The 14,553-nt window shown below is 34.9% G+C and overlaps 1 long non-coding RNA gene across 1 annotated transcript in view; it reads right to left on the reverse strand.

The window, feature by feature from the left end:
• Positions 1–14,553, reverse strand: part of LOC124083803 (uncharacterized) — a 290,521-nt gene that overhangs the window by 204,368 nt on the left and 71,600 nt on the right. The window contains exon 5 of the long non-coding RNA XR_009225524.1: positions 4,182–4,466. This is a non-coding gene — a long non-coding RNA (uncharacterized LOC124083803). The remainder of the gene's footprint in view (positions 1–4,181; positions 4,467–14,553) is intronic.

Consider the following 14,553-nt stretch of genomic DNA (forward strand, 5'->3'; position numbering starts at 1 on the left):
TTCCTAATTTAAGAATTACTTTTAGAATAAATTATTTTTGGAATTATTTTGGAATAGCCATAGATTGGGATATTTTTAAAAATGTCAACATGTGGGGTACTATTTCTATCATTATTTCTATTTTATTTGTCACTAGTTCAATAAGCTTAAAATTATCATTCAGATGCCATATTTCAAACCATAATGTAAAGAAACATTTTTCTTTATTTAAGGTATTTTACATTTACTCAGTCACTTTCTGAATTCTTAAATATTTTTCTGTACAGAAGATGCTGGAAAGACTCCTACTATTTTTATTTTCTTTGAAAAGTATTTGTCTCTAAATGAGCACAAGTTAACTTTCAGTATTTACAAGGCTCAGAATTTATTTTTAAACTTTGGGGTAGAACTAAATACATCATTATTAAGATAACTGGAGACTTGAGCAAAATTTATAATAAGGTCATGGATATCAGCACAAGTTAGTTTCAGAAAGAAAATAAGGTCAAACTGACCACAACTAAATCTATATAATCAATCCTGCAATTTTAGGTTGGTTAAATGAGATTCACTGCAAAGTTAATCTAGATATCAGGTTTCTAATAGAAACCTAGAATTATTTTAATGAATATTAATATAAATTTTGAGTTATTAGTAACTGATTTTATTATTGTAGGATAATGGGGAAAATACACCTCAGTTAGATCTAGCCTCCTTTTCTTTTTCCACTTATAAAGTGAAAAGGCCCACATACAATATTGGATTACATAAGTGAATGCATTTTTTATTAGTACGATAAAATTAGTACTATGTGAAGATTATTTGGTAGAATAAAAAATATAGTGATCAAAGCTTTGTGAATTCTAGACACTACTCTCAGCTATCCCAGGGACTTGAACATATGTATTTGGGGCAAGACACTTTTCTTCTCTAAGACCTGTAAAACATAAACTTTATCTGATTTCCAACTCTAAAATTTCTATTCTTCCAGATATAAAAGTAAAGATGTATATGTTTTCTGATTTTTTCATTTTCATCTCATAACTTGTAGGGGAAAACAGTTTGAAGTAGAATTCTTAATATCTAAAAACAATTTGAAAAATTATTAACAAGAATATCACTGTTTGCCAAGAAATTAGTCTCAACATAAAAGTAGTAGCCCAAATTAAACTTATATAGATAAGTAATATAAAATCAACCATATGTGGGCATTATGGTATCAGATTATATTTTGAAATCTCTACAAATGTACTCTTAAAAGATTATTATTCTGGTTTATAGGTTAAAATACATATATCAACTAGAACACTAAGAATAAAACTCAAGATTCCATATATTCTGATTTATTATGTCTTGTAGAACATTTCAAAGTCCAACATTAATTGCTTAACTCTTCCAAGTAATGAATTCTTCCATATCATTAACAGTAGAGCTGGATACTGTAATTTGCTTATCATGGTTGCTTTGCAGTTAATCTGCATGAATTTCATTTAAGTTTTAAAACACCAAAGTGAGTTAGCTTAATTCAATATTTGAAAGATGAAATGATTCACATTTTCCTACAACAGTTTATTCAAAAAAAGCAATGAACATTTATTCTAAGCTTTAGTATGAAGAGCTATTAAAATGAAAGGCATAGCATTGATAAGGGAAAGCTGACATCAACTGGTACTTGGTGGTAATAGTTGACAACATAATAGCAATCTGTGGAATTTGCATAACTCTTTCTCTGCAATTTACAAAATACTTACCACTCAGTAATTAAAATATGGATTTAAAATTTGGGAGCGTAATTTATGATTCTAAGAGCTGGAAGAGGAGGGTGAATTCAACGTGCTCTCTCTCTCTCCAAGGGGCTTTCAGCCTAGTGACACAGATAATGCCCACAGTTAATACTGGCTGCCACAGATGCAATAATGGAGGTGCAAAGAGAAGGGTGGAGAAGTGAGTGATGCTGGCCAAGATAATTTGGAAAGATTTCACAGAGGAGGGAACATTTAACCTAGTTCTTGAAGCAAAGAAGAATTTCAGCTGTTAAAAAAACGGGAGGGTACTCCATACAGAGAATATGTCAGTGCTGGCAGCGTAATTAATTTTTGCGGGTAAGGAAAAACAGAGCAAACTAAGTGATTTGATCAAGGTAATAGTGAGAGAAAGAATCAGAGCCATTACTGGAATTAACTCCTGGTTCAGAATGGTTTCTGCTACATACCACATTGCCTCCTTCCAGAGGTAAGATAATTCTTCTACCTTCACAGCGATCTCCACCCCCTATTTATCCCTCCATGTTGCCACACCCTTAGCTAGGATGTCCACAGGCAAACAGAGGCAGCCATGTCTTCATAAAACACATAAGATTCCAGCTGTGTCTAAAAATCAAACAAACACATCTAGGTGTATTTTTGATCCCCTTTCCTCCCCATTCTCCATCATTTCAAAGGAAGGGGAGTTTGCACTGTCGCCACATGGCATGCTCAATAAAATTTTGATCCATTCCTTTAAACCTTCCATTTTTCTACTTCGGTTTGTCAAGTGTTCGTAATTCTAAGAAGTCATAATTCATAACGTGGGGGAGGTTGCAGATTTTTGGCTCAGGAGGTTGTGCAGATGTTATTCCTTAAGGAAGAGGATCCTGATTGCCTATGTGAGTAATGGCTGCAAGTCGGCTAGAAGCCAAAAGTTCTCTTATACCAGAATGTATAAACCATTCTCCTACTGAAAGAAGGCCCCCAGTAGGATAATATATTATTACACATGATTCAAATTACAGGATCTGCAGCAGGGGAGCTCGTGACTGATTCAGGACAGTCGCCCCCTGAATACTGATGATGGGATGATGGAATGCCTCATGAATTAAAAGGGCCGTGGTTTCTCATCTAAATCCTTCATATGCTTTAAAAAGTGACTATGCCTATCATTATACTCGTTAAGCTTCTTAAACCAATCATGCACTGTTATAAAACCCTCGTGGATGTTTTTAGCATTCCATGTCTTTGAACAATTATATTCAAAGCATTCTTTAAAAAAAAAAAAATAGACAATGAAACTTTACCTTCCCTGCTAGAAAACTGTATCCCTTTAATGCCAATAATGCAATAAAGATATGACTTAATAGAAAGTGCATGAAGTATGACCCAGTTTCACTCTTTGGGATTTTATAAAGCGACCTGAAATCTTCACATGCCGCATGTTCCAGCCTCTTTAAGTTATCTATAGAACAAATGACTTTATCCCTGACAAACTAAATACAAATGTACAAGACAAAATTGCGTTTCCAGAGGTTTTTCTGTAGATAAATGAACTCATCCGTGACTATTATTTCATGTGGTCTACTTTGGTTATATAATAATTCCATAAATTTGCTAAGAGTATTACATTATGAATGGCGATCAGGCATTTTTATAGAAATGCTAAGGCAGATGTTAAATATTATACATTCTGAAAAGCTAACTGCTTTGCTGCAACAAATTCTGAAATAATATGTAAGCTGGGTCCCTCAATTTCTTTTCAAACTGGTTCTTGTGTTCAGTATTTCTAGTAAATGGATGCAAATCAGGTGCATTGTGCTGAGATGGGAAGGGGGAGATTTGTCCAGAAATGACCTCAGTTCTATTCATTAATAAAATGACATGTTGGCTGAGAGCAGTGAAGAATGAAATATAACAAGAGTGAACTTTCCTCCATGTGACAGATGCACATAAGCACTCCTTGGATAAAGCACTGTATGTAAAATGGCCACTGCAACATAAAACCTGGAAACATTAAAGGAAGCTCTCTGATGCAGATTGTTTGGAGAAACTGCAACTTCCATGGCAATGTGCCCCCTTATTCTCTATTACCTTGTACAGTTCTAAATTCCAACTTGGAAAAAAGCATGTATTTAGAAATAGGGGGATCAAATAAAATAAACAAAGGTTAATTTTTTTCTAACTTTTTTTTAAATAGATAATTTTGCAAGGTCAAAACAAAATAAAATTGTACTCAGATTCACTTCCACTGGCTGCAGACACCAATTGGGGTGGGGGGAGAGAAAAGTAAAAGGTATCTGAGAGAATGTAGCCACATTTTTGCATAGCGGTTTAAATTATGCCAGCAGAATAATTAATGGAAGGACCTAATATGGCGGGGGGGGGGGTAACAGGAAAGGGGGAAGGCTATGTTAAACAAAGTTCATTACTGCATGATGTAAATGAGTTTCTCACCAGTGATGTCACTGATTGGCTGAGCTGCAGAGCTGGCTTCGAGCATGGCCGGATTGGCTGCTAGCTCTTCTGGTGCCTGCCTGCTTGGGCAGCGGTTGAACCAGATACTTTCTGTCTCTCTTGTTGTCGTTTGAAGCAAATCTTGTTCAGCCCAGCTGTGTCTCCATAGTAGTGGCACCCTAAGAGAGAGTCTCCCTCCTGCTTCCCACAGCTCGTCTGTGAGGCGGTCGCTGCTGTGAAATACCAGCCCTTGGCACCAAGCCCAGACAGCGTTCTCAGATCCATCTATAACACACACATACAAAAAGAAAAATAAAAAAAAAAAAGCAGTTCTTTCATCTGAATTGCATCCTAAGGAGGATTAAGAAGGCTTCTATTGCTACTGATTTGTGTTCTTTCAATTTGATGGTTAAAATAGTTTTTGAAATACAGTATCTTCTCATCTGCAGTAGAATACCACTAGTTAAAATTGGTTAAAAAGATAGGGGGAAATCCCCCTTTCCCATGTTTACCTTGATTACAGAAAAATAATTCTTCAGTTTCCTCCTAAGCACCGTAACTGATGTTTTTGGTCCCCTACCAGAATTTTAAACTCTCACCAGATTTCTAATTACAGCCGAGTCATTATTTTCAAGTTAAGACATGGGATCTTAATTAGCATTCTTTTTTAGCTATGCAAAATGAGACAGGGCATGAAACAGAAACAATCTATGGAGAGGCAGAAAGAGAGAAAGAAAAAAAATCTGTGCAGCTTTTACAGTTGAGCTGACACCCCCTTCTTCCCCTCTCTCCCTCCACCCCGCCCCTTGCAAAAAAGAATGCAGTCATATGAACTTTACCAGACAATGGAGTACCTACAGGCTCTCCCCTAGACAAGTCCTTTATAACCAGCCAGTGCTATGTGCTGCAGACAGTGGCCAATCGGCAGGCTCCTTTCTGCAGCAGGAACACAATAGGTGCATTGGCCACACTGTCCTCCTAGACCCTGACAGCAGTTCAGGTTCATTTATTGTACACTGGAAGGCACATATGTCTTTAATATTCACTGTGAAATTATCAGTGCGGCTGCCTTTATTTCACCATAATTACATCAACCTAATTACCGCGCACAAGCTGCAATAGCACTGTTTGCACAGAGTGGCGCATAGGCATGCATGCCGTAAAAATATGCATGAACATGTTTGCTTATTTCAATAATAAAATCCACCAATTATTTCCTTCCCAGAGCTTAATGCTTTCTCCAGAATACTTCAGTGGATGTAGCCATCATTTTTCCCCTTCGAAAGAAAAAAACCTACATGTGTGTGTTTAATTTACATATTATTCTAGTCATTTATTGGGGTGAGCGATGGGGGTGGAACTTAGTCAGCAAATAAAAGGTTGTTAAGGACCTAAGGCATTTTTCCCGTATCACTAGGCATCAGAATGAAGAAAAAAAGTGAATCTGCACGCATCACCTTAGCCATGCTCAGATGCCGATTTATTTGCAATCCAACTCTCATGAGCATCTGCATATGCCTCATTTATGTATTTTCATGTTACATAATTACGGCATGCCTTGCAACACTGGTCAAAAATGCTTGAAAAATTAATTTTTTTTCTTTTATATATATATATATATATATATATATATATATATATATATATATTAGAAAAACAGAGTTGGACACAGTAGTGTAACTGCCTGCATTTTTTTTTCTTATTTTATGCATGTTGCATTTACATATTCATGGACAGAATAGCTGTTATGACCACTGATTCTGCAGCAGGAGATGAAAAGGCATGATCCAGCATACAGATGTATTAATTTCTAGGGGAAGAATGGCAGCATATCATGACCAGCAAGAGATGTTTTGGGGTTTCACTTGGGGGCACCTCATTGTATAATAAAGGATATGGGTAGACGATCTTCCAAAACATATGTAAGTAAATGAACTCAGAAAGTAAAACCAATTTGTTTTGTTCATAGCCATTTCTTCCACATTGTAATGAAATAAGCATTTTGAAATGGAGACTTTCAGGTCCGATCTTTGAAGGTAAATTGCATTTGTTTATGACTATTTAGAATATCATAAAATGGGATGTGCTTGGAAGCTCTATATGTTCTCAGTATTTTATGATTTTCATATTTCTTATTCCAAACCAAAATGCTAAACATAAAGAACCAATTATTTCCTGAAGTAGAATTTCACCAATGTTTACCTGTATTTATTGGTGTGTTTTGTTTTTTAGCTCACAATTCTCTAATCAGGAATGAAATTCATGCTTATAATAGGCATGTTAGGAGGAACTGTAACTCAGATATCCATACAGATGCATGTATATAACATGCAATATACTCATACCTGAGAGAAAATCCCAACAGTTTTTCATCATTATATACATTATATTGTTGTCTTTTTAATTTTTGAAAATTTTCTATCAAAAAATTCATTCAAATTGATTGTAATTCTATAAGCATTTTTAAAAAGCATAGTTCTTCTGTCTATGCTTTCCAAAATTAAGTATTGAAAGAAGGGATGGGGAGATAATTTCTAACTAGGCTAAGAGATCCCAAAGCTCAATCATAAAAAGCACAAATAATATAAGGAAACTTTACATGTTTATTACTGAACTGATAAAACATACAAAATCAAAGATATAAATTAGTTACTTGATAAATAATATAAGATGCTTCTTCCCTAGGTGACTGCAAAAAATGTTCAGACAAAAGCAAAACTCAAGTAACTATGTGCCTTACTCTTTTTGATGATTTTCCTGTCAGAGGCCAAATTTTTTAATCTTTGATAAAATCTTGAAAATTTACCAGTAATCAAATTACATTATATAACCCCAGTCTTCTCTCTCTCTCTCTCTCTCTCTCTCTCTCTCTCTCTCTCTCTCTCTCTCACACACACACACACACACACACACACATACACACATACACATAATTGTACATATATACAGCTGGCTATCCTTTTTCTTCAAAAGAATGTCCTGCTCTTCTGCTAGTCATCTCAATTATTTGATCTCACATTGCTTCATAAAAGCTTTTAAAAAATCAAATAAGTCATAATGAGTTGCTAGTAGTCTGTTTTACTAAGTAAAAATAGAGATCAAATTCTCATATTACATGGATTTGGATTCCACAAACACATAAAATGTGCTTGGAAATTTTACTAGTATACTAAAAATTTTACTAGATATATTTTTATAAACAAAGTTAATGGATGGTCCATATCTGACCTGCTTAAGCAAAGAGGTATTTATAAGCAAAAGAACATTATAAATAAGGGAGGCCTTCCTAGTTCCTCTAATTTATTAAACCAGACAAGTTAGTCCTCCTACTTGGAAACATTCTGTTGTTGGTTGAGTTGTTAGATGTTCTTGAAAACAATATTGTGGGGTTTTTTTTTTTTTATAGTATTCCCTTAACAGGATTTACTATTCCTATCCGATTGCAACTATTCCAAACACAAGTTGCCAAGTGTGAGAGTTTAATATACAACTCAAATCTGAAATAATTTCACAATGAAATCTTATTTGGAACCATTTTACTAGAGGAATTAGGCCTAACCTAACCTGTACTATAGACAGGTTAATTTTAGATATGACATCTAAAGAAAATTAGTAACTAGTTTGCACATTTCCACCAATCATTCTGCCATCCTTTATTAAAATACAGTTCTGACCTGCTCCTGTCAGGGTTTTCCTAATTGGTTGAGCTTTACTATAGATAAGGAATTGATGACCTCCCCTCATAAGATCAAAGACATGCATTTATGAGATAAGTGTACGGAGAATATAAGTGCCATCTGTGTTCCCAGGATGGAGGAAAGCAAACTTCTTTACCAAGATCAAAAGCATAACCTTAGATTTATAATCACGATGATCTCACCCAAAGAGTTAAATCAGCACAAATTGGCTGTAAGAATGTGAAAAGCAGCCAATCATATTAACTTTATAAATAATACAATGCATTCTATAAGAAGAGCCAACTTGGAAAGAGATGCAAAACCAATAAATTAAAAAAACAACTTGTCAGTCTCCTGAATGAATCATTCTTTAAACAAAAAATTTAAAAAGTGGAAAATACTCATAGTGTAATTAACATCAAGGAATCACTGTTTATATCTCTGTCTATGCAATGCAGTGACAAGCATTCAGAAGATAAAGCAAGATGCAGTTCATCATCAGATGGCTCTCAATATTTGGCAGCTTTTGTGCCCATAGATTCACAGCTTAAGTTTCAGTGTCTATGTTTTAAATTCCAAATGTGCAACTCTTGAGCTCTTTAATAATGATCATCTTTTATGGGATATAAGAAGCATAACATTTTAAAAGTTGCTGCTGATAGTTTATTCCATCCATGTTCTGTTTCCAAAAGATTCTTTTCATTGCATAGTTATGGTTGATTCTATTTATATTGGACTCAAAAAGGTTAGTAATACATCCCCTGTGAGAAAAACACAATATACTTCAGTTTTAGAGACTGGTTTTTCTTTCAAAATTCCCTGTTCTTTTCCCCCCATGAGATAGGCTTGTTTATGTGGTTGATATACATTTTCAAAATTTCCAGTTTGTTAATTAGGGTTGCTTTTTAAAGTCATACATCATAAGTACAAAAAATCGTGAGATCTAAATATTCATTTGAAAAAGAAAAGTTTCACAACAACTTGAACAGTCAAGGAGAAATGAAAAATTTCACAACAAATTGAACAGCCAAAGAGAAATATTTTATTAGAAAAAAAACAGTCACAGTTTTCAGCAACTGTTAACATGATAGTCTATAATCACTATTATTTATTCTCTGATATACAAGGAGAAGCAGAAAACTTGGAAAGAAGAATAGAAGACCTTCAACTGAAAAATTGCCACCAAGCATCTAAAATTATCTCATGTTTTTCGGTAATGAAAAAAAAATTTAAGATTCAGAAAGAACTGAAAGAAATGTTCTACTTGAGATAAGGGATATGTCCAGAATTATATTAAGCAGTTGTTACTAAATCAGTGATTAATAAGAAAGTTGTCAGATTACATCTCATAATCTGCATGCAACAAAGGAAAAATTATTCACACAAACAGCACAGATGTGCAAAGGGCACATGACTTCTTTATTAATTAAATATGATCTTATTTTCTTCATAATTCTTTTTTCAGTGACAGTTAGGGGTCAAACGGGGAATTTAAATTGGCCAGTAAATTTATCTCATTACTTTTGATTTCAACAGTGTCTTTTGAGTTATTCCTTCTGTGGTAGACAGAATAATAGTGCTCCAAAATTGTCCTCATCCCTACCCCCAGAAACCTATATTATGTTACATATGGCAAAAAGGAACTAGGATCCTGAAGGAATTAAGCTTGCTAATCAGCTGATATTAAAATAATGAGATAATACTAAATTATCTGAATGTGTTCAACGTAATTGCTTGGGTCTTTAAAAGTGGAGTAAAGAAACAGCAAGGGAGTTTCAGGAATTTGCAACTACTTCTAAGATAAAAGAGATGCTAGGACAAGAGAGATGCAACATTGCTGGCGTTTCACATGGAGCAAGAATTCTATAACAAGAAAGGTAGGCAGTGCTTAGAAACTGGAAAAGGAAAGGAAATGGATCCTCTCCTAGAGTTTCCAGAAAGGAACACAGTTCTTCCAGTGCCTTAACTTTAACCTGATGATACCCATTTTTGACGTCCAAACTCAAGAAATTTAATAAATTTATGTTACTGTGAACTACTAAATTTGTATTAATTTGTTTCAATAGCCATAGAAAACCAGTAAACAATATCTTTTTACTAATGAAGGCTTTAGGATAAATACTGCTTCTCCAAAATGTTGAGGGAAAGATACAGACTTAGAGATTATATGAGACACATGACAAATTTTGCCCTTGACAATCTGTGCTTTGAATGTTGCTTTGTCTAAACCCCTATGTATGGTCTACTGAGCTAGGGTATCTGATCCTACTGTTGGAAAATTTTGTTAGTTCCCAAGGCTGGGGTCCATGTATCTGACCACATTAAACAAACAAAAAAACAAAAAAAAAAAACAAAAACAGGCATAATATTCTCATGCTCCATAACCTCTTAATTCTAGCTTCAGGCTCTGTTGGAAAACCAACCCTTTCAACACCAAGGCATTGTCTAGCAGGGTATATGGGAATCCCTGCAGCTTCTGCAAACTGTGTGGTCATGATGGATTATTAGATTACCACTAGTCTTTGTTTTCTTGACACTTCATTCAAAGATTGTTAAAATCCTCTGTGCTGTTCTGGCATAAATCTGAGTATGGAGCATTCAAAGAAGATAACATATCTTTTTTCAATCCATGTCCAGTCATTCTCTGTGGCTCTGGGAAGTATCTTCTGCCCTTGTCCCACAATTAGCACTACCAAAATTATCTAGTGGTACATTTAGGTAAACCCTCCCTCATACTGTAGATATTTCCTTTTATATCATATCTTCCTCCTTCATAAGATAGCACCCTTTGATCATCTTTCTTTATGGAGGCCAAATGGTATAATAGCCATAGAATAACTTGGCAAACATAGTTTTCAGAGATTAAAAAGAATTAGTTGTTATTTTCAAAAATATTATGCCCTTGGACTTCTGGTTAAAATGGCAAACTTGATTCCCAAATCTTACTAACACTGTAGCTGTTCTTTTTCTTAAAGTGGGTAGCAGAAGGAACAAAGAAAAAACATTTTTTTTGAAAATAGAGAACAGTCAAATGATTAGTGACCGTTCTATTAAATCTAAGAAAATTAGAATCTAAGCTACCAGTAGATAAAGTGGGATAGAGAGTAGAAAAATTAAGAAAATTTTTTACTATGCTTATAAATAACTTACTCCAGGTTTGTGCACAAATTACCCTCCTGCATTACAAAGGAATACTGAAGGCTTATTATCTAAAACAGGTAAAACAATGGAGGACAGAATTACATACCTTAAAAAGGAGATTTGGGTCAATATATACATTCTAGATATTGAGGTTCTTCCCCAACCATCTTCTTCCCTAAGTTAATTATAAAAATGCTACCTTTCCTATCCTCACTCTCCAGAAGTAGCACTGAAAGACTTTATACAGAAATATGACTTTAAAAAAATGTTATCATTTAGAAGTGATGGCTACCTATACAACAACATTTATCATCTACTTCTATAATTTTTTCTCTTGAAAATGGCAATTCAGCAGGGAACTATATTTCTTTTCATCACCCTATAAATATACTAAGCAGAGCTTAATGAAAGATTCTGGTGGGAATTCAAAATACCAGAATAAAAAGAAGAATGTGAACTCTACTCATAGATTTCAGAGGGAAATGAGGACTCCGTTGGGAAATGGACTAAAGGCCACTCAAGTTAAATACTGGCAAATAAGTTGGCTACATTTTGCCCATGTTCTGAGACTTTATGTGAGACTGAACTTAAAAGGGATGGACTAATTAAACTGGCAGAGGAAATTTCAAGGCAGAACAGCACTCAAACTCTGACATGGATTTTGCTCATGGCTGTTATCCAGTTTTACTGTGAGAACCAGAAGCAGAGAACAGAGATAAATGATTGTAAAAACTTGGATTTTGGCAAGACAATTGTATGTAAAGCTGGGGCAAAGAAAGATGTGCTTATTGAAGAGAATATAGCCCCTAAAGAAATGTTAAGTACTTTGCACAGAGATAATGGGAAAGATAGCTTGAGGGCATCTCAGGAATTTATAAGCCCATACCCATTTTAGGCTCCAAGATGTAGAAGAAAAAATTCCTTTGAGAAGAGATCATGAGGGTGGCCTAAAAAGTTGTTTTACCATGCTGAATCATGCAGGCACTTAGAGGCTGCTACAGCCTTGATTCCAGAGGGCCCAAGTATTATACAAACCAGTGACAGACCAGGGCATCATCCATTGGATGTTGGTTCTACAGGAATTAGGAAAGCCTCCATGGAGATGTCAAAAAAACAAGGCCTGTGCGGCCAAGAAAAGTGTATCAGTGTCAGAATCCCCAAGTGCATGAAGCTATGAACGTGAAGCCAAAGCTAGAACGGAGATCCCAGGAACTAAAAGATGTCAGTAATGTGTACTATCTGACAAGAAAATCTGCTGGCTGCAAAACCATGCTAAGTTGGTGCTCATTGTAACTGACAAGGTCAAAGAGGCAAAGTTGCATAAGCTCTGTGGAAATATCATCTTACAGCTATGTGTTCTAGATGTTGTATGCAGAATAAAAAACAAATGGGACCTGTTTGCCCTTCCTCCTTTTTGGAATGGAAATATTTATTTTGTACCATTATTTATTGGATATATGGGATCTGTTTTTTTATTTTTATAGGAGCTCACAGTCAAGAGTTTGCTTTGAGTTTCAGAGGAGACTTTAGCCTGGACTTTTTGGCAATGTGAAAACTGTTGAGACTATGAGACTCTTAGAGATGAACTAAATGTATTTTGCATTGTGAGATACACATGAGCCTTTGGGAACTAGGGGCAGAATGTTATGGTTTGTATATGAAGTATCCCACACAACAGCTCCTATTGATGTAGGAATTTTGAGAGGTAAAGTGATTTGAGTTGTGAGAAGTGTAACTTAATTAGGTCATCCTAGTTTGAATGGACTAACTGGGTGATAACTTCAGGTGGGTGGGCCACAGCTGGAGAAAGTGGGTAACTGGTGGCATGCCATGGAAGGATGAATTTTCCCTTTGACTCTTTTGTCTCCCCAACTTCTACTTCCTAACTCCCACCATAAGCTGATCCTCCATTGGGGTCTTCTCCCATCATCTGATCCCTCGCCTTGGGCCCTAAAAATGGAGTTGGTCATCCATGGAATGATACCTCTGCAACAATGAGCTCCACATAAACTTTTTCTTCTCTAAGTTTTTGTCAGGTACTTTGATCATAGCAATAAAAAAGCTAACTGTAACATGGGGATTAGGACATCCAAAATTCAAACAATAGAGGTCCTGGGAAGGAAAGAGATAATACTAGTAAAGTAAAAAAAAATGATATAATTCAAAATTATATTCTGCAATTAAGTAAGATGAGTCTTCAGAAAAGGTTTCTGAATGTCCAGTAAATAAATGAATATGGAGTCATACTATAGTATGTTATAACATAATTTAAAAACACTTAGTAGGAACTTCTATTTCTGGCAGTGGATAGAGTAGTTGGCATTGACAAAGGTGTCTTCTGAAAACAATTATGCAGTAAATTGAATAAAATGTTAAAATTAACTCCTTGAAAGCTGTGGAGTACAATACACACAAGAAAGCACTGAAGGAACATGAACCTTGAGAAAAGATAAGCATGTGTCAGTCAGTTCTGTATTTACCTGTTTTGTTTTGTTTTTAAATTTAAGTAGAAAAGACATATTGACTAAAGAGTTAGAAATCAAGGTTGGAACTGACAGAATAGGTGAAACTTGAGGGGAATGATTATAGGGAGGAGAAAACAACAGATGTCAGAATCACTGACAGACATCTATGCTATGCATGTACATGTACAAGGTAAGAATTCAAGAAACCAAAATGGAAATCAGCACCTGGGAAATGGGAAAATCAAAACAGAGATTTCAGCCAAGAAGTGGTATCAGTAAGGTAGACATGTGAAGGTTCACTTCCTAGAACTTAAGACCTCCTCCAAGAGATATGATAAAGAAATGTAACTAAAGTTTTATGTTTGTATTTTTTTTCCTTAACTAAGATTAAAATAAAATAAGCAGGGCTGAGGCTGTGGCTCAGAGGTAGAAAGCTCACCTGCCATGCATGAGGCACTAGGTTCGATCCTCAGCACCACATAAAAATAAAATGAAGATATTGTATCCACCTATAACTAAAAATAAATATTAAAAAAATTAAAAATTAAATAAAATAAGCATAATAAATCCTAAAACTAGTCTTGACCAGACTTTGGTGATATGTGCTATTTGATTTTTACCCCAAATTTCCTGAATTATAAGGCTGTTTTTAAAACAGATAAGACAAAACATTTGTACTTGATTCAGTTATAGAGTTAACATAGAGGTGTTCCAAAGTAACTGTGATATTTTCATGACATTAGGGGAAAATATAGAGACTTCACCAGAGATAAAACATCTGCTAAAAAAAGGTTAAAAACAGAAATTCTAGAACAAAACAAAATAAAACCAATAACAGAACTACAGAGAATATGTGTTTTGTTTAATAACATACTAGAAACCAGGGGCCAGAAATTACTGAACTGAAAAGCAAGTCACAAAAGTAGAAAGAATGGTGAGAATAAGGGACGTATGGGAACTGTAAAAATCCCCTAAGATAAGTGGAATAGGAGTTCCACAAATTGTGTGGAGAATGAGAATTGGGCAAAAGCATTATTTGAGGACATTCTGGCCAAGTATTTTCCAAAGTGGTGAAAGAAAGCAACTTAT

This window comes from Marmota monax, unplaced genomic scaffold, assembly GCF_021218885.2.
Source record: "Marmota monax isolate L192 unplaced genomic scaffold, Marmota_monax_Labrador192_F-V1.1 WCK01_AAM20220418_F8-fsc00016, whole genome shotgun sequence".
Taxonomy (NCBI): domain Eukaryota; kingdom Metazoa; phylum Chordata; class Mammalia; order Rodentia; family Sciuridae; genus Marmota; species Marmota monax.